Genomic DNA, 25076 nt, shown 5'->3' on the forward strand with positions numbered 1-25076 from the left:
GCTGTCTGCTAAGTAAAAAATTATGCATTTATGAAATATCTAAATTACTTACCTAAATAATATGAATTCTGATGCGAAGGCGTTGCCGCGTTACTTCGTGGACGACCGGCAAATTCTTTACACCATGACCCTTTTCCTCTCTAAAATTCCCCCCGTTTACAACTTTTGTGCAAGATTTCATGTTTTTATAACGATATTCCGAATGATGCTAGATCGCTAACGAGATAATAAAAAAATCTGCGTAAGTTTACAAAGGGCTTTGTCTTCATTTCACTGCCACAATATTTTTTCGTCGCTGCCAATGCCGAAAAATGCCACTGTTCATTAATTGTTAAGTTCACCAATCCAACCATGGCTGAGAGAATACTTCTCGTACATAGCGCAATATATATTAGTACTTTTAATTGAAAAATCGCGAAGAAAATGGTCAGAATACCGCAGTGATACAGTGAATCCCCATTCGTAGCCATGCGCTACGACGATGAGCGTCCCAACCGTGACGTCACGTCGCTTTAAAAGTGGGCGGGGAAGGAAGGGAGCGGAGGGGAGATGTTGGCCACACGGCGAGACATGGGTAGGGGTGGGGAATGGCGGGTCTAGTTCTTATATGGTCTAAAGCCGTGTCCCAACTCGTTAGCCATTAGGCATCATGTATTTAGCCAGCCAGATTCTGGGCAGCCAACCACAAGGGAGCATGAATTGGGACATCCTTACGGAGGTGCTGCCATCTACTGGGCACTAGGCCAATGCAAAACAAGAGATAATCGGAATGATTTGAACAAATGATGAACAAAACCCATCCTAAATTGTTAAAATGTGATTTTGAGTATTAGATGTCGGAGAAGAGTATTTAATCATAATTTTAGTATCTTAGACAACCTTTTTGAAATAGTAAAGTAGGGGTATACTTTCAAATTCGTATTTTTAGTTCCGTATGGTTTTGTTAAAGAGGTTTTAGCTAAGTTTGTGGCGAAATGTTAACGTATATCCCTTTTAATTGGTTTGTAATATTTAAATCGTCTCTCAACCAAGTACTTTTTTGAATTCCTTATATTTTAGCAATTTAATTTTTAGTTTTGTATTATTAGAACAGGTCTATTTAGTCTATTCAAACGGTTACCGTCTGATTTGGGATTTATTTTCAAAATTTATTTTAAGTATGGTTTACGTACTACATAAATCAGGTTTCGGTATCATCTTTTAATCACCATACATTTTAATTTTTGTTACTTATTCCGATTCCAATTTCGAGACTTTGTCCAATAACATATAATAATAATTGTTTATTCTTACGGGTGTTAACCTTATGTACAAAAAGTGTTAAATAAGAATTTAGAAATAGTGTTACATAATTAAGAATATATTAGAAGCATATAAACATCAATAAGCATTATTTAACACGTTAGAAAAGTAAACGGTAGCAAAAGATAACATGTGATCGGTATAAAAAGTTATAAAAAAACATATACATACACAAGAAGCATATAAACATTAATTAGCATTAAAATTAACGCCGCCTTCTCTTTAACTAATTTCTCCGTAATTCTTACACTTCCATTAACGCAATTTCATTATTATAAACAAAATAAAAATTAATAATTATTCGAACAAGTCTCAAAATATCAACACTACTTGCAAACAAGTACTATCCCTTGTTGACAGCCATGATGCCCTTTCTGCTGAAGACGCTTTGCACGCTTTGAATCATGGGAAAAGTGGGGCGAAGGATGCACTCCTCGATGCCTAAATCTGGCGGCCGCGTTAGCTGCCTAAATTCCCTCCCTTATGCTGGCTAACGAGTTGGGACATCCTTCCAAGATGGCGTCATGGCTAAATCCTGGAATTGGCATAGCCAAATGGCCAATTGGGACACGGCTTAAGCCAACGAAAAATGACATCTGAAAGACGATTTGCGCGTTTTGCATGACGTTTTATGAAACAATGGTACGGCCGGTATACGCGCTGTGTAAACTGGAAATTATGATCATACCATTGCGGTGTAAACGGGAAGGTAAAGGTGTGACCGAGGTTGACACATGCGTAGTGTAAAGGATAGGCATACTCCATACTACAGGTTGAAGATGTCATAAAATCTCTCGCTAATAAATGGTCTGTCGGAAGTGATGGGGTACCTATGCCTATTATTAAGCTAGCTGCTAAAATTATTTCTACCCCTCTATCGGATATCTTCAATTTATCAATCTGCAATGGTCATTTTCCGACAAATTTAAAATTTTCTGTGTTATGCCCAATTCATAAAAAGGGATCTTTGAGTGACTCAAATAACTATAGACCCATAGCACTACTATCTGTTTTCTCGAAAATCTTTGAAAAACTCTTTTACAACCGTATCATTGTCTATCTGTGTAAATTTAATTTATTGAATCTCTCGACCCAACATGGCTTTATTAAAGGCAAGTCAACTATGTCTGCTGTTTTTCAGCTTGTTAATGACATTACTTTGGGTCTTGCCAACTAGAAAGCAATTATTGGGATTTTTTATGATTTAACAAAGGCATTTGATATTGTTAACCATTGCATATTGTACAGTAAACTTGTCCAAATCGGAATTAATGGCAATGCTTTAGCTTGGATAAAATCCTATTTAACTAATCGTAAGCAGGTAGTGCAATTAAACACTAATTGTAATGGTGATGTTTATCAGAATTACTCAGATGTCCTTATTTCAAATTGTGGAGTGCCCCAAGGATCCATTCTCGGGCCACAATTATTCATCATTTTTATTAACGACCTACCATCTCATTTGCATCAGAGTAAAGTCATTTTATATGCTGATGATGCTACTACTCTGAGTTTTGGTAATAAGACAGGGGAGGTGATTGATATGGCACGCTCATCAGTAGCACAGATGATTGGCTGGTGTAAAAGTAATAACTTAAAATTGAATGGAAATAAAACATGTTTTTTAAATTTCCATCACAAAATTAGTCCTCCATTCTGCAGAAACGAGTCCTCTACTTAAGACTAATTCATCAACAGCCATTCAGCAGTCTAGCTCTACAAAATTTTTAGGGTTGAAATTAACTGAAAACCTTGATTGGCAATATCATATTGATGAGGATTTAGTTAGCAAAATGGCAACGGGAATATATATGATTCGCAAATTGGCTCAAAATTCTTCATTAGAAATACTGAAATTGATATATTATGCCAAAATTCATTCTCACTTGGCTTATTGTGTAGTTTTATGGGGAAACACAAGTGCTGCTGCTAGAGCATTCTCTATGCAAAAAAGAGCCTTGAAAGTTATGGCAAATGGGTCCATCAGGTCTCCTGGAAAGCCATTATTTCTAAAATATAATATAAAGACACTACCAAGTATGTACATTTTTTACTGTGCATTATTTGTAAAAAAGAACCCTACCTTATTTTTACCAAACTCCTCGGTTCAAGCCTATCTGACCCGAGGGAGTGAATATATACATATCTTACAACAATTATGTGCCAAAAGAGGTCCACATCACTCTGCCTCGCTTATTTTTAACAAATTGCCTACGAGTATAAAACATATTTCAAATATTAATATTTTTAAGACAGAATTTAAAAAATTTCTACAGCCTAAGGGTTATTACAATGTAAATGAATTGTCTGATAGTTTATGACAACATGTATGTTTTGATGTCCTCCCTGACAATGTTCTATGTCACATGTTTGACCCATAGAACAATAAAGATATTATTATTATTATTACAAATCGTGTGCATACCAAGTTGCAGGATGCGATGGCACAGAAAATTGTCTTCGAAAGGCTCCGACGACATTATATAAGAGGCATAAAAACATGAATTCCCATCATAAAAAACCGCCCCGCAGGTGAAGTTTTCAAACTTATATATTAAAAATACAACTAACGGAAACTGATTTCTTTAAAATGAAATAGTGTATCACTATTTGTAATCACTTTCTTTTCACATAATTATATTTTCCATGAAACACAAATGCCAATCGTGTTTGGATTTTAACCCTAGTAAGGTCACATATGTAAGCCTACGAAGAAATTGTTATTCGTTGAGGTTTTCAAGAGGCTGGCAGAACACTATTCCAAGAAGAATAAAATGACTATATCTTCCAAATAAATCACTTATGTGGTATTGGATTGTTAAGTCGCTGGCTTTTTAGTTCACCGAACGTCTTACCATTTATAAGATACAAGTTCACCGAAGGAAATTATAGGAAACTATCGATAAAATAATATTCCAGGTCATTGTCACAAGGCCACACGACGACTGAATGTGCAAAATAGTTTACGGATCATAAAATACTTGTTATTTAATCTGCGAAGAAATTGAACTAGTTGACATATGTTTGGATAGTTCAGAAAGATTAATTGTCATGACAATGATTTCCTTCAAAAGGATACTCATTCAAAGAAAATTATCAAAAATCCGTGGGGTTCTTGGGATAAATATGCAGGGCTCTTGGGATACATCATGGCCTCCTTTATAACTTACACTTACACGCTTGTTGCTTGCGCTCGTGCTTGCATCTCACGGGCGAATGCAGAACATCAAAATACTGATGCCACCTGACGGGCAAAGTCTGAGCTTAATCTTAACGGTGCTGCCATCGGACGGGAAAAGAAAAAACTTAATCAGACGAGTACTGCCATCTATTTTCCAAAAAACCTAACGAAATACAGAAAATTGACTTCGAAAGGCATCCACGGAATTATAAAATATGCATTAAACATGAATTCCCTTTATTACAACCCAACCCAACCCAACCCAACCCAACCCAACCCAACCCAACCCAACCCAACCCAACCCAACCCAACCCAACCCAACCCAACCCAACCCAACCCAACCCAACCCAACCCAACCCAACCCAACCCAACCCAACCCAACCCAACCCAACCCAACCCAACCCAACCCAACCCAACCCAACCCAACCCAACCCAACCCAACCCAACCCAACCCAACCCAACCCAACCCAACCCAACCCAACCCAACCCAACCCAACCCAACCCAACCCAACCCAACCCAACCCAACCCACCCCAACCCAACCCAACCCAACCCAACCCAACCCAACCCAACCCAACCCAACCCAACCCAACCCAACCCAACCCAACCCAACCCAACCCAACCCAACCCAACCCAACCCAACCCAACCCAACCCAACCCAACCCAACCCAACCCAACCCAACCCAACCCAACCCAACCCAACCCAACCCAACCCAACCCAACCCAACCCAACCCAACCCAACCCAACCCAACCCAACCCAACCCAACCCAACCCAACCCAACCCAACCCAACCCAACCCAACCCAACCCAACCCAACCCAACCACACCCAACCCAACCACACCCAACCCCACCCCACCCAACCCAACCCAACCCAACCCAACCCAACCCAACCCAACCCAACCCAACCCAACCCAACCCAACCCAACCCAACCCAACCCAACCCAACCCAACCCAACCCAACCCAACCCAACCACACCCAACCACACCCAACCACACCCAACCACACCCAACCACACCCAACCACACCCAACCACACCCAACCACACCCAACCACACCCAACCACACCCAACCCAACCCAACCCAACCCAACCCAACCCAACCCAACCCAACCCAACCCAACCCAAACCCAGCAACATGAATTCCGACCAACCTATCATCAGAGTCCTCTGGATTGTTGATAATACACTACAAAGTTGACCCTGTGAGGAAGTAGTGTAGAGAACTGCCGTATAGCGCCCAAGTGGCAACATTGTAAACTCAAAACAAATGAGGTTTTGAAATGCCCGCTATTATGTCCCCTTACGCCACCTTACCCCTTGGCGGCGTAATTTTGAACTTATTCCACCAGTGAAATATGAGAATCGTTTTTTTTTCGAAATCTGTGAGATTCCGTGAAAAATATACGTACGACACCCATGTAGTACGTGACGATACGTTTTCTATTTTCCAAAAGACGTAGATACGTAGAACCATCGTGGAGCTGAGACAGTTAACAGTCTTCTATCATTTTTGATTTTTTAAATGCTTTAAACGATTATAAAGTCTTCAGATACTTTCGATGGCTGCTTTTTCATCACAATTATTTTTTTTAAAGTATGTATCATTTCTTCGAATATCTTTATAGTAATTACCTTCAGTATTGAAAATAACGGTATTTTTTTTAGATTAAGCCGTAGAAATACTTTCGTAAAATAGACATATTCCTGTGCATCTGGAAGATATTTAATGATACTTGCCATTCACAGTAAGATTCTTCCATGGCCATTCCAAGAAACGAACTCCAGCCAACAAAAATTCCTAGGTGGGTTAATTCTATCCTTTTCTTTCATTTTGAACTCTGGGATTATTCAGGGATATTCTAGTAAATTGGTAATTTCAATCGTCATTAAAAGTGAATTACAAAGAGATTTCATGTAAGCATCGATCGGTGGACGAATTGGTGTTGGTTTCTTGAAAAAATTCTACGCGCGATCGTATGTATTTGCTGGTTGATTTTAATACTGTTTGTGTTATTGCTTCAATAATTAATAGTTTTAATTATTTCTCAATAAATGTCTTCTCAGGCAAAAAAATCTGTGCTGTGACTGCACTAAATCTGCACTGTAACTGGACTAAACTATGCGTTTAGCACAGTCACAGTACACTCTTCTGTACTAGACTGTACTATGGCAGCTAGAATTTGAGAAGAACTGTACTGTAACAGTGCTGGATCACTGTGCTTGAACTGTGCTAGAGCTCAGACTGCACTGTGACTGGGCTGGGTAACATGACTGGAACTGTACTATAGCTCAAACTGGACTGTGACAGGGCTAGAAAACATGACTGGAAGTGTACTGTGGCAAAAAGTGGACTGTGACTGGGCTGGGTAACTGGACTGGAACTGTACTATAGCTCAAACTGGACTGTGACAGGGCTAGAAAACATGACTGGAAGTGTACTGTGGCAAAAAGTGGACTGTGACTGGGCTGGGTAACTGGACTGGAACTGTACTATGGCTCAAACTGCACTCTGACAGGGCTGGACTTAAACTAGTCATTGGCGGGAGAAAGTATTTCCTATCTTTACTAGAGGTGGGATTTTCGGTTCATTTCCGTGATTCGATTCATTCGGTTCTATTCATGTGAATGAACTGTTCTTTCATGTCGTTCATAAAGAATCACATGAACCAAATGAACACCGCGAACCGAATGAACAACGTGAACTAAATGAACTCTACGAACCGAATGAACAACGTGAACAAAATGAACTCTGCGAACTAAATGAACAACGTGAACTAAATGAACTCTGCGAACCGAATGAACAACGTGAACTAAATGAATTCTGCGAACTAAATGAACAACGTGAACTAAAGGAACTCTGCGAGCTAAACGAACAATGTGAATCAAATGATTGCAATGAAGCGAAATAATCCAGAGTTAACCGAAAACATTGAAGGCTGTACGCGTGAACTTACATAATTATGTATGTAATTATTAGTAAGAATATCTTCATGAATATATGCATATAAAAAATTAAGGTTATAATCGAGAAATACGACTAAACATGTTTCCTTCGTATTCGGTGATTCATTATTAACTTAGATTCTATTTATTGGCGTTACACCATAAAGAAATTTTCCCTAAAACAGACAGACTTATCGGGAGCAAAGTGGTCATGAAATTATTCCGGGTAACTCACGCAACACCTCTGACAGCGGTGTTAGCAATATTGTTAGGCATCATGGCGCACGAGACCCCTACAACATGCGGGTAAAACGGCATAACATTTGTCATATTAACTCTAGGAAAAGTGTGATTTTATGAAAATTCAGCGACGAACTTTAAGCTGCTCAAAGAAAGAATTAAAGCCCGAGCCACCTGACATTATGCGTCTGTCTCTCAGAGGGCTTTTAACCTTTTAGCATCAAAAGAGAATGATCATGATGCTACCGCAATGAAATCAATTATGCTACAAAAAATTAGTTAATGAAACCATAGTGACATAGAAAATAAAATAAATGTTTCACGAAGTAATTCAAGAAGAGGCAATTAAGATTTAACCTCTCAAGCGAGTATATATATACGTCCTAGATATTCCGTTCTTATACAAAACATTTAATAAGGAAAAAATTGCTATTCTTGTCTCATTGAATTTAAGTAATTCCTATTTTTCAGTATATTCCTACTGATATGTTTTCTTATGTATCAACTGTAGGGGGATTAAGAACGTTAAGTTCCATAGGTTCCATATAATAAGCGAGTAATTCATGGAATATTCACTCTCAACCAGTGCAGGTGTATTCAAGATTGTGACAAGAAGGGGGCTAGGTACCTGGGGTAACCTAGGTAACGTGGGGGGGATTGGGAGTAAAACTTCCCCGACAACTGAAAAAAATTATTATTATTTTCTTTAACTCTAAATATAATGGTGTATTAAAAAACTCAAGATATAATGGTAATATTTAGAGGCTCTCTGGATCCGCCACTGCTCTTAAATGACTAGAAAGACCTACTGTCATCCGCGGCTCGCGAAGTAATTCAAGACCTTTATACTTCTACTACTCCGACGATTGTTCAAATGATTCTTCGATTCTTACATGATTCTTCAATTCTTATGATTCTTCGGTTCTTAAACGAATCTGCGATTCTTAAATGATTCTTCGATTCTAAGTGATTCTTCGATTCTAAGTGATTCTTCGATTCTAAATGATTCTTCGATTCTAAATGATTCTTCGATTCTAATGATTCTTTGTGAACCACACGATTCTTTATGAACCCTTTGAACGAGGAGCGTATTTCGATTCATTCGGTTCATGCCAATGAACCGTTCAAAATGAACGATTCATTCATGAACGACACAGCTCTAATCTTTACTATGGAGGACGGGGGTCCACAGCAGGACACGTGTCTATGTGCCGCTCCCGTATAACCTCAGTTTTAGTGGCTAAATCATTGATTAACTGACGCTGATTATGTCAGTAACGTCCGTGAACGTTCCCGCTGCCGCCTACTGTGAAAATATTCAAGATCCAACCAATTTTGGCTTTTTTTTGTGGCGTTTTTAGTGTTTGCCTCAATCTAGCCGCTGCCGAGAAATTTCAAAGTCCCACCAATCTTAGGGGGTGGCTTTGCCCACCTTGTGATTCTATGTGCTTCTAGTGCCATTTATTCTACTGCTCCTGTGAAAGTTTCGTTTCCCTACGTGCATTTTTCTTTCAATTACAAGTGTCTTAAGTTTTCAGTTATACCGAGTTGGTTTTTGTGTTATAATTCCCTGTGTTATTGAAAATCCGTCCTGATTGAGGTTAATCAGTGTTTCGGAGTTACTTTTCCTTTATATTTCACCCCTTCAGTGACATTCTATGCCTTTTTTTTTTGGTTATTTTTGAAGTTTTGTGTTTCACGATTGAACATATGTGACGAGTTGTCGATCGTGTTCCAATAATACGTTATTATTTCTTATCAGTGCATTTACAAGTGTTTATATCCAGTGTAGAATATCAATATTATCTAATTATACTATTCTGTGTGCCTTTTATCTCGAAAAGTGAAAATCTGGGGTTATTTTTTGATGTTTTTCGTAGTGAAGGCGATCGTCCTTTGTTTTTGTCGACTGGTGTCTCCTTATAACCTCCCTTTAGAACCCAAAAAATTGTGTTCCGGATCGGATTGTCAAGGTCCTGGTGTTATTCCGAGCGTTCTGTGTTTATTAGGAGGCCGACAAATCATTTTTCAAATTTTAGTGATTTTTGAGTTGAACTTGCTGCGGTGGACCTCCGTCCTCACTACTCAGAACCCGCGAATCGATCCCGTCCGACCCCGTTGCTGGTGACTTGTTTTTGCTCACCATAGCGTACCAGATTGAAGGACACTACCTCACTCCACGCACGACAGTGCACCGGTGAGCTAAAGACGGTGTAGGCAGGTGAGAGACACTGCAGGCCCTTAAGCCAACAGAGGATGATACGTTAAAGTCCCACTCGGCCACTTTACGGAAAACCTCCGCGAAATGTAACACCATGAATTTATGTAAAATGAAACACCATGTAGAATTCACCATGTATTATTGAATTTCATTGTAAGATATTACATTTTATATTAAATGATTTTATATCTGAATTGGCTTTCATGTCATTTGTATCCAATATCAAAACAGGGTTTAGATCATTCCCTTTTCCAGCTAGTTTTTTGGGTCATCTTCAGAGTTTATCCATGGCTTTGGATGAAATTTAGTCAAACTTCCAGTCAGCTTCTTTGTGTTCATTGAAGTGTCAAAGAGGATTCCGTTGGACATAAATATCAGTCTGGCCAAATCTGCATCGCTACTTCAGTGGATCTGATGAAGCCAGCTGGAATGTTGGTGAGTTTTCATAGAGCCATGGATAAAACGGAAGAAGACCCAAATAAATCACTTAGACTGTACTGTGGTGACTGCACTCTGACTGTGCTGAGGCGACTGCACTCTGACCGTGCTATGGCCACTGCACTCTGACTGTGCTGTGGCCACTGCACTCTGACCGTGCTATGGCCACTGCACTCTGACTGTGCTGTGGCCACTGCACTCTGACTGTGCTTTGGTAACTGTACTTTACTGTACTATGGCAACTGTGCTGTATTGTTTCAATTAAGTGCAGTGCAGTTTAGAGTACAGATTTTTTTGCCTGAGTTACCATGGTCTGTGCACAGACTTAAATGCTTTTGAAATTCTCGCACACCAACGCTAATGCAGCACACGGCGCATATCCTGGTTTTATCAGGCGTTGTTACAAAAAGAACTTGATTTTTCGAGGGTATTAAATGAATTATTCTGGTACTTAGTATATTATGGAAGGATGTGGAACACTATGGATGAATGAATGACTTCTTATAAGGAAGAAAAACATGACCTGTGACTGGGTTAGCATTTTACATTAAGCCTTTTTTCACGACATCCTTATCGGACGAAGGTAATCTTCACTTGAAATACAGTTGTTTGTCTGTGTACCAATGGAATTATCTCTATTTTAAGGTGTTCATCCGGTATTGCCTGGCTGAAGATGTGGTACGTTAAAGCTCCTGCCTCGATGAGAAGTCAGGAAAACTACTGAACGGCCAAAACTGAAGGATGGTGCCATATCCCAAGGGCTTTCCCCGATGTCCTTTACCACTTCGAAGTAGACCAGGGAGGCACCATCACTGAGGGAACAACGTCTTGAAAGTGCTGTTGTGGGAGATGCTTTAGCTGAGATTTGGAAAAATAAGGGAGCATATGATGCTGAGGAAAAGACTCTTTCGGTAATGTAATTTCTATTGTGGAGTTAAATAAGCATTCAGCTATAAGGATTTTGGATGTGGTCGTTAAAGCTGCCCAGCTGAAAATTCTAACAACCGGTTTCGGTACCATCAAAGTGGGTGACTTATTGGGACAATTTTTGCATTCAAAACTCAAATTTTCTCTCCAATTTCAGTAAAAATTTTTGAAATCAGTATCATAGTGCAAGCTCTTGTCAGGAATAATTACAAACAAAATAAATTTTATTGGTCAATTATTTGCAGATTTATGAAGAAATTAGAACTGTCCCAAGTCACACCTCATGATGGGGTGACTTAATTGGGACACCCCCTGTAAATCACGTTAGATCCAAGTATGCAGTCCATTCGGGTGACTTATGTCTCTAATTTGTTTATCTTTTTAAATAAATGATTTATCAGAAAGATATAAACAAAAACTAAGTGACTATATGCCAATCATTTTACATTTTGATCAATTTTTTTACTATAAATTTCAAAACTTCAAACATTGAAACATAGAAGTTTCTAGCTTCTAAGCTGCTTTTTGAAACATGCTACCGGGTTCAGTAGCTGAACCGAATGAATACTGAATTTAACTGGATTGGGTAGCTGATCCGAAAATATACTTTATTTAACTGGGTTTGACAACTGAACCGAAAACATATTGTATTTAACCGGGTTCGGTAGCTGGACTGAACATCTATACTGAACTCTACCAGTAGCTGAACCGTTCATGCAATGTATCCTAGCGGATTCAGTAGCTGAACGCTGAATAATTAGAGCAAAGCAAATGAAGTGGGGAATGTAGGACCTTGAAATACAATCCAAAGCTTGCATAAAAATGAAAAGTACTGCAAATAATCCCAAAAGAAGCTTGAAAATGCTTTCCAAATGACTCAAGAGGGCTTGCGGAACAGTGCAGTTTCATTGGCGTGCAACATATCCGTTCAGCCAACTACGGTTTGTAAACAGAGCTTCAACAGTTTCCCGATCAAACATTGGTGCTATTAAATCAACCTTTGATTGAAATTTTCATGACCTTGATTTTTTAATGATGATATAGGTCTCAGAATGAAATGCAAAATTGTTTGCCAAAGTTTTGATATATGTACTCCTTATATTTTCTACAGGGCTATGAATGATAATGGTTACATCAAATTAATACATGGCGGCATGAAAGATTATGACAAAAAATTTTACAATAGAAAATAAATAAAAGAATTAAATTGTACAGAAATGGAAAATAGACGAACATTTTGTATTTCAAAACTTAATACTCTTTATATTTTATAGTATTTTATTGCAAAGAAAACATTGTTATAATCTTACATTTCTACATGATAAAATTTCATCTAGCCATTATCATACCATAGCCCTGACTAAGATATAAAGAATATATCGAAACTTCGGCAAATAATTTTGTACGTCAATCTCAGACCCACACTCCGGGAAGTTAATCATCAATAGTATTATTGTGAATGCTACCATACAGTTAGAGAATGCTTGATGAGCAGCTGGAAAACAGCTCAAGAACAGCTGGAAAATACCTCATTAACAACTTAATTGAACGGTTCATAATACGCAAATGGCCCAAAAATACAGTCTGTGAATGGTTACCTCCCTAGTAGCAATTGATAACCATACAATATCTATAATATCCAACTGCAACATCCGAACAATTTCCAACTTTTAATCCAATAATATTGCTTAGATATCCACATAATATCCGAAGTTGTCACCAAATGCCATCTATATAATATCCAACTTGGATATGTTTTTATTTAATACATTTATTAATGACCATGCGGCGGACATAGTTAAATCAAAATCATCTGGAACTCTCTTCTTCCGTCATACCTTGTGATCTGGTATTCGTCCGAAACTTTAGAGAAGCCGATAAAACCCCCAAAATAGACCACAGTGTCCTCATCAGGGTTGCTGAATAGATGACGTAGTGAGTCCAATGTGTTGTCTTGCGATGCACTCTCGTTGTCCTTTGCATTGTTGGTACAGCGGATTTCATGGTGATGCTGCTTGTGAGGTGCTGTGTTTTAAATAAATCGGAATTAGTCCACTACATTATAACATAACAAATTTACCGCTAGACTGGATAATTGCAAGCGTTACACCGATATTCAAAAAGGGAAACAGACACGACCCAGGCATCTACCGTCCAGTTTCATTAACCTCGAATGTAGGCAAGATACTTGAGCATATCGTCTTGAGCAATATCATGACTTTCTTGGACAGGGGTAACTTCCTCCATGACTGTCAGCACCGATTCCAAGAAGATAGATTGTGCGAAACACAGCTCGCGCTCTTTCTTCACTATGTTCTAAAATCTGGTTAATAGAAAAGACAAGTTGATACACTATTTCTAGATTTTAAGAAAGCTTTCGACACGGTACTTCACAGAAAATTTATAAAAATTACAGTCATGCCGATTAAACGAAACAGTGGTAAACTGGATGCGCGACTTTCTCAGTGACAGTGGCGGATACAGATGGGGGGCGCATGGGGCGCGCGCCTTCCCCTTGCGGGTCCGGCTGTATTGCCGAACATTTCAAAACCGCAATTGTAACTTTTTTATATCATAAGATGGCATTGTCTTTTACTTGTTTACAATCACTTTAAATAAAATTTTCATATACTTTGCCTGTGACTTGATCATCTATTATTAACGTAAAAGTTAAGACAACTCAAGATATGTTGCACCCCCCCCCTTGAGTTTTTTCTGTATCCGCCACTGCTCAGTGACCGTACACAAAAAGTAGTTCTTGACAAAATTAGCTCTGACGTAGTAAAGTTACATCATGTGTTCCATAAGGAAGCGTAATCGGCCCCCTTTTGTTCATTGTATACATTAATGATCTCTGCTCCCGCATTAGCAATAAAATACGTTTATTTTCTGAAGACGCTGTCATCTATTGCGAAATTAGTGATCACTTTGACTGTGAAATTCTATCATCGGACTTAAGCAACGTTAATTAGTGGATCCAAGAGTGGGAACTCGAATTTCACCTGTGCAAATTCATAGCGGTACATTTCTTGCGGAATTCGTCCAACTATAGCCACGTTTATGCAGTAGACGGTATTATTATTAAGGCAGTAGACGAAGTGAAGTACCTGGGTGTTACGTCGAATCTCTCGTGGGGAACGCACATAAGGATTATTTGAGGCATAACCATGAAGAAATTAGGATTCGTCCAGCGTATTGTGGGAAGATTTTCAGATGAGAAAGTAAAAGAAAGGTGCTTTTTCGCTCTCGTCCGACCACACCTTGAATATGCAGCGAGCGCATGGGATCCAGTGCAGAAAGACATAATCCATGAACTGAATAAAATACAACGGAATACTGCGTGTTTCGTCAAAAGCAGCTACGGGCGTACAGACAGCGTTCTGGGAGCCACTGGATACTCGGAGGCTGCGCTCTAGGCTTATATTGCGTGAACAATTGAGAATGGGTATTTTTAAGAGCGACATGGAGAACATAATATTAGAGCCACACTACATTTCCAGATCCGATAGAAGCGATAAATTAAGAGAGATGTTTTGCCGAACGGATAGATATGGGAATTCGTGTTTCCCCCGAACCATAAAGGACTTTAATAAATGCTAGTACCAACCTCGTTAGAGTACTTCATTTTTATGTGTAAGCGGATCCTAATCCCTACACTAACCCCCCTGCCACACGCCTCTTAGGCGGCTTGCGGGATATTATGTAGGTGTAGATGAACACCTCTTTATGTTTGAAAAACTCGTAATTTTTGTTATAGGCAAGCTAATAATTACGCTTAGGTCATTGAGATAATTTGCAATATATATTTGAATTCAATGGTGGAGAAGAGTTCCCACAAGTTCTCATTGCCAAATCATTTTTTTTAAAGTTACACGCCCGTTTTCAGGATGTAATTGAACATTAATTATGCGATTGAATCATGTATGCTCTCAACTAATGGACTTGGTAGTTAGAGAAGAAAAGAAGGACAAGATGCTGCTTAAGGAAGGTAGAAGGAGAGAAATACATGGTACCTAATGGGCGTAAGATGAAATTTATTATGATTAAATAAGGTAGGCTTTATGCTATTTCAAATTTGGAATTTTCAAAAGTATTTCATGTTATCGTATTATGCCTAGGTCGCGAAGGAATTTTCTTTCAGAAACATGTGGCAAATTCAACGATATTGAGAATGTTGGATTGATTTTGTCTCGAGCAACATAACACCCTGCATGTGATTCTAAAATGGCTTGATGTCCATTGAAGAATTACTAATAAAACATTAATTAAAACGTGTGAAAGGAAGTTACCTTAAATTTAAAGATGAAGTAGAGCTCAGATAGCCTGAGGATCATGGAATACTATCTAAAATTATAATTTGATGAAAACAAAGATTTCTCTTCATCTAAAACTTATGCAATAATAAGCGGTGATAGTAAATAATAGATAATGTAATAATGTATTGCAGTACTTGATACCACAGTTCATGCTACGAAAATAAATTGACATTTGGATGGAAGTTAATCACTCGATAAATTATGGTTTAGTTGAACCTGTAAAGATTACTATTATGTAGTTGGCTAGACTGAGAAAAGATTGTAACTCTTTCACATTCGTTGGGGTTGGAAAGTTTTTTACAGCATCAATCTTTCCCGGGTCAGGCCGCACACCCTCTTTCGAAATAATATGGCCGAGATAATTTACCTGTTCTAAGGCAAAGTGGCATTTTTCAAATTTTAATGAAAGTTTTGATTCCCTCAATTTTTCGAAAACTCGTCTCAATCTCTCGGAGTGTTCTGTAATTCCGCTACTGAATACAATAACATCATCTAAATATACTAAACACTGTAAGGGTTTTAATCCGCGGAGCACTCCGTCCATCATTCGCTGAAAGGTAGCTGGGGTATTTCACAAACCAAATGACATTCTAGTGTATTGGTAGTGCCCACTCTCGACTACGAAACCAGTTTAAGGCTGTGATTCAGGGTGCATTGGTATTTGATGATACCCGCTGGTCATTTCTAAGGTCGTGAAATATTTGCAACAGTACCATTCATGCCAGTTGCACCCTCAACGGTGATGGAAATGATCACATTATGGAAATCTACTCAGTATTTCTAGATCTGGTAAGAAACACCTGGGCTACGTTAGGCTTAACTCCTTATTGGAGATCCTTGCCCTAGACTCAGGAGAAGAATCCTTATGAATAGAGGTCAGCTTCAAACAGTGGTGGGCCACCTTACCGGTAACTTTCACATAAGGAGACATCAGCACTTACTGGGAGTAATAGACTTGGATAAGGGTAGATGGGAGAAGAAACGACTTCCCGTCTAATATGCGAGTGCCCTGCAATCATGAGGACTTGATATAGACACCTGGGCTCACCTTTTATAGAGCCCAACTAGGCAAAAGATCCTTCTTCCCATTGGGGACCTCTTGTCCTTCGCTAAGGACATTGACCTCTATGGGTGATCAGTCATTGGTGGTTAGCACAGTGGACCAACAGGTCTAAGTGCCCTGGAAGCCTAGCCCCCCACTTCTTGTAATCAATCAATCAATTGACTGATCACTAAAGGACTAGACCATCTTCAACCCGTGTACTAGGAGTCTCGGAGACTTAATTGAGCAGTTATCAAAATGTGAATGATATATATAAAAATTTTATAACTTTTTTCATCTACGAGAGATCAATGAGATTCTTTTGAATGATTAATTTTGGCATCCAAGCGCACAGTAATAGTGTGCCATTTTGATAAACATATGCAAATAACATTAAGCCTTACCATGTTACCATTGATACCAGCGGCATAACTAGCGGCAGACTAGAATCACTTATTCTCTCCTTTGACTTTTCTAAAGCTTTTGACTGTGTCAATCACGGTCTATTACTGCAAAAACTTGAAATGTTTGGAATTAGAGGTGCAGGCTACAAGTGGATTGAGTCTTACCTGAGTGATAGGCGACAAAGTGTTGTCCTTAGAAGGGATGGAACCAATTTTATGTCCCCTGAGAAAAAAATTGTCATGGGCGTTCCCCAGGGCTCAGTTCTGTGACCAGTTCTGTTTCTTTTATTTATAAATGACCTCCCAGATATGTTTAAATATGTACCAGGTGTACTTCCAGTATTGTACGCTGATGATACCAATGTTTTAGTGTCTGCCACATCAATGGAAAGCCTGACCTTAAAATCTAATGATGCAGCACGTGTCTTACAAGAGTGGTGTAATCAAAATTCTCTCCTCCTCAATGTGGAGAAATCTAATTTAATTTACTTTTGCAACAAGAATAAACAGCAATCACAGATCTCTGTCAAGACTGATGGTAAACCTATTCCACAAAACCTCAGTTCCTCTTTCCTGGGTGTAACTCTTGATAATCAAATATCTTGGGAGGAACATATTCAGAAGCTTCGCAGTAAATTGAGTTCTGTCTGTTATTTGATCCTGTCTATCCGAAAAACTGTAGATATTGATGTACTATTATCAATTTATTATGGTGAATTCTACTCACATGTAATGTTTAGTATACTCTTCTGGGGCCCTAGACCCAATTCCAAAATAATCTTCAAAATTCAAAAGAGGATACTGCGTATTATCGGCAAGGTGCCTGTTTATGCTCCATGTCGCCCTCTTTTTAAGAAATTCAACATTTTACCTCTCCCCTGTGTATATATGTATGCTGTAATTGTCTGTGCAAAAAAGAATCTTTCGAATTATGCAACAAATGGTGATTACCACTGTCATTATACAAGGAGTTCTACAAGCCTCCATCAAACATTTACAAGAACCAAGAACTCAAGTTATGCACCTTGGCACATGGGCCTACTGCTATTTAACAAACTCCCACCAGATGTGAAGGGAGTCAAAAACATATATCTCTTCAAATCAAAGCTTCGTGAGTTTCTTTTGAAAAAGTTATTTTATTCTGTGGATGATTTTCTTCATCCATAACACCTTGCTTTTTACATGATGTATGGTAATACCTTGTAGTTTTTTGTATCTGTGTATTTTTTGTACCATAATTGACGTGTCCTATATTTGTGAGAACAAATCGCCGGACAAATAAATTATTATTATTATTATTAATCTCTGTAGCAAGCTTAATATTATTATTATTATTATAACTAGGAATGTGCTTAGGGAGGGGGTGGAGGGTGACCCCTCCCCCCTCAGGCACAGGGGTCTGGGAAAATCTTTGAAAAGTGACTCACCTCAATGTCTCAAATGACTTCCTGCCATGATATTAATAAAAGATGTTTAACTTTCAGCATGTGCAGTTATTACATGTCAAAACTAGACAATAGTTGAAAATTTTTCTATTTTTCTGGGCTTTGGGGTGGGGGGATTCTATCCGCTCATCCTGCCCCAAACAGTTATGCCAATGATTGATACCCATAAGAATATAGATAATATGATTGATACAGTATGTTGGGTCCAGAGAAGTGGCTCATGGCAAAATAGCCCCTTTTATAACGATGTTATTTAATTTTCACAAGTTTACCCCATGAGAAATTAATGCAGTTCTTACCCTTGCAATTTCGTGTCCATTGTGAGACGGTCTTTACAGTCAGAAGTGATACACTCTGTGATAAAAACAACTCAAACTTCTCTTCCGTTTGGGATCATGCCTTGTGGGTTGTGAACCTTACAATATTAGCACCTCTTCTTTCCTTCCCAGAATGGGGCGTTTGAGCCACTGCAGCTGTCCAAGGCTTCTGGCAGGATTGTCACTGACGATTTGCTCATAGAAAGAGTGCTGTTGCGACCAGTGTGGGAGTGCATTTTGGTTTTTGCAGTAGCGAGAGTCGCACAGTGCTGTGGTGATGATGTGATTGATGTTTTAGGATGGCTCATAAACATTGATCTTACGGAAAAAACTTAATTTTTCTTGATTCTCTGCAGATGAAAACATAAAGGAAATCCATTGATATGTAAATTTACATATCATTTAAATGATATATGTTAAAACCATAAATCCTCTGATTTCATTAGCAATAACATTTGACATTGTAATGTATAATTTGAGCAACAAAGGGGCCAACTTGAATATTGTTTTTCATTAAAGTTCTTCATCTGTAAAAATGTACTTTGGATCAAATTTGCAATAAGTAAGGTCCCAAAAGTACCTTAGGGTTGTATTTATATCAACGTAAATTGGGGGGATATCTTTTTATGCATAAGGAAATTGGTGAGAAGGCGAGATGAAACTGAACTTGTATGCGATTGCTTTTTTTGCGCTCAAATATATCTAATTGTAAGTTAAACCAAAACTAGTATTAACACTATAATGCTGATTCAATGCTCCAATAGTCAACGCGAGTTGATTTTGGAGCGTTTCAGTATAATATCAATATCACTTGGTTTAAAAATTAAACTGCAGGAGTGACATTAATCAACTATTTAATGGTAAATTCGAATTATTTTTGATGGCTTGTTTTATGTACCTCCACTTTTTGCAATTTGAGAAGGGCGCCACGGTTATCGAACCTTAGACCATTTAAGTAAGTAGACCTGCCATTCGGGCGGAACGCTGTGGCCAACATCGCACGGCGGGGAAGTGAGTGGGATGAGGGAACGTGACGTCACGGTTGGGACTTCAGACGATATTCCGTATGCGCGCTTGAGATATTTTAACACTCATCCGCTGCAAAGTCGCTGAAAAGTGACGATATTGGGCACGCAAAATGATTATTCACTTAATAAACATATTTTTACGATGAACTAAGGCATTTTATAGCCTTGACTGTGCGCAAAAAGCTAAATAAATCAAGATAAAGCGAAAAGCGATCGTATTAAATAAATTGATTAAGAATGTCATATGTAAACATGGGCGTACCCAGCGAAGGGCAGGGGGAGCAGCTGTCCCCCTAGAAGCAAAAATCGCAAAAGTCTTTAAGCAAAATCGGTACTGAATTGAAACGAAAGTATTCAACAAATTTTCTTCAAACCAACGAAAAATGATGTGTATTAGTATAAGTTAAGTAACTGAAATAAAACTAGTTTTTCAAGGAAATAATCTCATAAACTAATGAAGCGCAGTTATTAGTTCTTATAATGTTGGTTTCATTAATCTTTTCCATGCTAAAATGTCACAACTTGGCTTGCCCCCCCGCCTAGACCATGGCTTCCCCTCTAGGTAACCAATCCCCCCCCTCTAGGTAAAAAGAAGGGGTTCTGGCAAGTATCACGTAATTTTTTCCGCAAAAACCAGTTTATTGCGATCTCGGTAATCTTCAATAAAAATAATTAAACAAATCGTTTTATTTATAAACCCAACAAAATGAAGCCTAGATTAACGTATTTACACTGAAAATACGCATTTTGAAAAATCCTACGTGAGATTAGATAGAAGGCGTGGAGCAAAATCCCACGATATCTCACAAAGGATGAAGGGAGGGGTCCATAAAAAGGCAAAATTATTTTAGAAATATTGCTTATTACTAGTAGATTAACCTAACGGTGACATTCCTAGAAAATGAATATTAAGACTGTCCCAACGGTCGTGTGTCATTTTTGACCTGTAATTTTAGTAACTTTGCATCGAGCAATATTCATGAAAATTGGCACACTAATATGGGGAAAGGTCCTAAGTTTTGTTGAGTTTAAGCAAAATTTTACAATTTTGAACTTTTGACCCCACAATGTGGGTCCAAACCAAAAATTTTAATTTGCCTTATGTGGTTTTAATGTAAAAAATCGAGATTGAAAAATGTCTGAATTTCATTGACCAAAATGTCAATTGTTGGGTTTTCTGACGCAAGAAACCCAAAAAAAAACACTTTCATTTACGAAAATTCAACCGTTGACCCAGTAAGGTCACCGTCAAGGTCGTAAGGGTGGCAAAAAGAATGGCATACCAACAAAGGTGTCGATCCATGGATTGTATAGGGCACCCAAGTCATTGGTATTGTCCAAAATACCCGTATTATTCACTAATTGACCTCCAAGGTTAATACGGAGTTCAAAGGCCATAGAGGTAAACGTCCGGCCATCGTGACACCCAGGTTTCGAACCATATGTTTTGAAGGGTGCCAAAGTCGATTTCTCAGTTAATATTGTTGATTTTTTGACCACCGAGGTCTCAATGGGGGTCAAATGTCATAGAGTTAAATGGCTGGCCATCATGACAACCAACGTGTCAAACCATAGGTTTTGAAGGGTGCCAAAGACGGTTACGCAGGTCATTCATCCGTACAACAATTTATATATAATGACCTCCGAAAGTCATAATGGGGGTCAAAGTCATAGAGATTTTAGTCGACCGCTTTGACTTTCTGACCGCTTTTGATTCAGATATTTTAAACTTCATTCGCTACTTCGATTACCAAAATTTTATCACCCTCAATAACTTCAATAGCATTTTAAAAAAAGGTGATTGATTGTTTTTAAACTCTAGCTAAATTTGAGGATTCTTTTTCAAAACTCTCTTCTACAATTCTAGGACATTAAGCCCGATATAGAAAGTAGGAATTCATGGTGTGGTATAATTTAAAAACTCTATCTACAGCTGACGAAAGAGGTAACTAGCGCGTTTTACAGTAACCGAGTATTTTCTTATACATGCGACTTCCGCAGTTTCACAAAATTCTTTCAGCATTTGAAGACGCACAGTGTAATGTAGAAATAGAAATATATATTTTAATGACAAAATTTTCCACATCTGCGGGCAACAAAACAGCAGCTGTTTGAACGGCGTTGTGTATCCTGTGCGCTGCAAAACCGATTTGATAACTTGTGATGTACAGGCCTTAGATTTGAAGGAATGACTATGAAAAATGGCATGGAAAGACATCCTTCTGCTGATGCAAGTTTCTTTTCTTCGTTTTTATTATAAATCTCTGTATGTTGGAGGAAGATGCAGAAGTATTTAAATATCTTTTATGCTCTTGCGTCTCCAAGTGCTTCGAAATATCATTTCTACTGCCGTGAAAAATAGAAAATTACCCGTTACATTTCACACATTAGACAAAGTAATCGCTCCTGGATTTTTTTAATAAAATGAGATTCACTTCTTAGACGATATTTGAATTTGCATCCTCTTTTGTTACGCATTATGACAAAAATCTAAAAAATAAATCATGTCATAAATAGTTTTTAAAAATTTAATTGAAAACTCGGTAAGTACATACGTACAACATTACAAGAATATATATTTATTAAGTTATTCAATGAATTTAATATAATTGATTGTTTTAAAGCAAATTTATCTTTAAAATTATTTTAATCCAATCCTCTCTTTCTTTCTAATTATAAATATGTTAATAGGTATTATTTATTCCCAGAATTTTCCGTAGCGTACGTAAATCGTAGGTGTCACTTGCAAAGCCGGCGCTAGACCTTTTTCCACCATCGCAAAATATAAATAACTCGAGAGCTGTCTGCCAAGTAAAAAATTATGCATTTATGAAATAACTAAATTACTTACCTAAATAATATGAATTCTGATTTGTTGACATCCCTTTTTAGTAGCGCTAGCGCGCAGTTCAATTTGCATCGCATAATTGACCGTTTAAAAATTTCTATATGCGAAGGCGTTGCCGCGTTACTTCGTGGACGACCGGCAAATTCTTTACACCATGACCCTTTTCCTCTCTGAAATTCCCCCCATTTACAACTTTTGTGCAAGATTTCATGTTTTAATAACGATGTTCCGAATGATGCTAGATCGCTAACGAGATAAGAAAAATATCTGCGGAAGTTTATAAAGGGCTTTGTCTTCATTTTACTGCCGCAATATTTTTTCATCGCTGCCAATGCCGAAAAATGCCACTGTTCATTAATTGTAAGTTCACCAATCCAACCATGGCTGAGAGAATACTTCTCGTACATAACGCAATAAATATTAGTACTTTTAATTGAAAAATCGCGAAGAAAATGGTCAGAATACTGCAGTGATACAGTGAATCCCCATTCGTAGCCATGCGCTACGACGATGAGCGTCCCAACCGTGACATCACGTCGCTTTAAAAGTGGGCGGGGAAGGAAGGGAGCGGAGGGGAGATGTTGGCCACACGGCGAGACATGGGTAGGGGTGGGGAATGGCGGGTCTAGTTCTTATATGGTCTAAGCCCAATGGAATCCAGCGGTAAAAGGCGATATAAATTAAGTATAAGCGATCATATAGGTATACTGTCTATTTATAAATTATTACAGGTAAATAAAGTGCAATTTAATACTAATTATAGCGATAAATTCCAAAAAATGCAAATAGGTGACACAAAAATCGGGCATGTAAACATTTAAATCTGGGCTATTGGAAAGAGGATTACCTTCAGGCATACCTCAGTTTTCATTGTAAACATGAAAATATAAAAATATATCCTTAGAATGCAAAATATACTGAGGACTTTTGTTATTGGAGATAAGATAACCTTCAGGCATACCTCAGTTTTCATTGTAAACATGAAAATATAAAAATATATCCTTAGAATGCAAAATATACTGAGAACTTTTGTTATTGGAGATAAGATAGCCTTCAGGCATACCTCAGTTTTCATTGTAAACATGAAAATATAAAAATATATCCTTAGAATGCAAAATATACTGAGAACTTTTGTTATTGGAGATAAGATAACCTTCAGGCATACTTCAGTTCTCAATATAAACATGAAAATCTATCCCTCGCATGCAAAGTATACGGAGAACTTATGTTGTACGAGAGAGGATAACTTTTAGGTATACCTCATTTCTCAATGTAAACATGAAAATCTATCCTTAAAATGCAAAATATAGTGGGAACGTTTGCTATTGGAGAGAGGATAACCTTCAGGCATACCTCAGTTCTCAATGTAAACATGAATATCTATCCTTAGAATGCAAAATATATGGAACTTTTGGTATTGGAGAAAGGATTAGCTTCAGTTCAATGCGTCAGTCTTTCATGTAAATATGATGACCTATCCAATTTTTGCAAAATTTATTGAAATTTCTTTATATTCATGGTAGAGATAACCTTATAGGCATACCTCAGACCCTCATGTTAATATGAAAACCTATTTCATACACTTAACCACAAAATGCATAAGTTTTTTAAATTCTCTTTATATTTTAGGTTGGAATAATCATCCTGGCTTTCCTCAGTCCTTCATTTAAACTTAAAAAGAATTACATACCTATGTATTGAATGCAAAAATATTGAAATGTCTTGATTTTGAGAGGTTGGGAAAACCTTCAGGCATATCAGTCTGTCACGTAACCATGAAATAATAATTGTCATTATTATCTATTTTAGAATGAAAATAATTTAGTTTAAAGTGAAATGATTCAGTTAAAACTGTTATTATTGAAGGCTTGGGTGATAACCTACCAGGCATACCTCATTCCTTTATGAAAATGTAAAAGCTTTTTTCAAATTCCTCATTCTAGAATTCAATATATTACTAACACTCTTAATACTGGAGGCAGGGATAACCTTCAGTTATACATGAGTACTTCATGTAAAAAAGGATAACCTACTTATAGTACTATATAATCTTAGAATGGAAAATTTAATCACATTATCGTTAATTGAGGCTAAGATGAACCACTAAGCAAAACCACCAGCAAACCACTAAAGTGGTTTGCTACTCCTGAGCCCTTGATAAAAACATTCAAACCTATATGATATCCTAATTCTTATTAATTCAGAGGTAAAATATACACCCTTTATAGGTAGGCGTATGCCAAATTTACCATCTCTTCCTCCATTAATATTATAGGTTCATTATTATTTCTATCATCCGATATTATATTACTATATATCTTTTATGGTTCATTTGTTCCCTCCCTTAGGACAAGTATCCTTCAGAGATTAATACATAGGTATACACCTTTTATGTGTATGTAGTATGCCTAATAAGTTCTCTT

The 25076-nt window shown here is 37.8% G+C and overlaps 1 long non-coding RNA gene across 3 annotated transcripts; it reads left to right on the forward strand.

Annotated features, from left to right (window-relative positions):
- The first annotated feature begins 5648 nt into the window (after positions 1–5648).
- Positions 5649–19313, forward strand: LOC124164010. 3 transcript variants are annotated; one of them, XR_006865931.1, is made up of 3 exons: positions 5649–6078; positions 6231–6286; positions 10972–11657. It is a non-coding gene; the product is annotated as an uncharacterized LOC124164010 (long non-coding RNA). The 3 variants fall into 3 exon arrangements; XR_006865930.1 differs by lacking the exon at positions 5649–6078 and adding an exon at positions 18910–19313 and having other exon boundaries at positions 6087–6286; positions 10972–11237; XR_006865929.1 differs by lacking the exon at positions 5649–6078 and having other exon boundaries at positions 6087–6286.
- Positions 19314–25076: the final 5763 nt, after the last annotated feature.

Source organism: Ischnura elegans, chromosome 8 (genome assembly GCF_921293095.1).
Source record: "Ischnura elegans chromosome 8, ioIscEleg1.1, whole genome shotgun sequence".
NCBI classification, from domain to species: domain Eukaryota; kingdom Metazoa; phylum Arthropoda; class Insecta; order Odonata; family Coenagrionidae; genus Ischnura; species Ischnura elegans.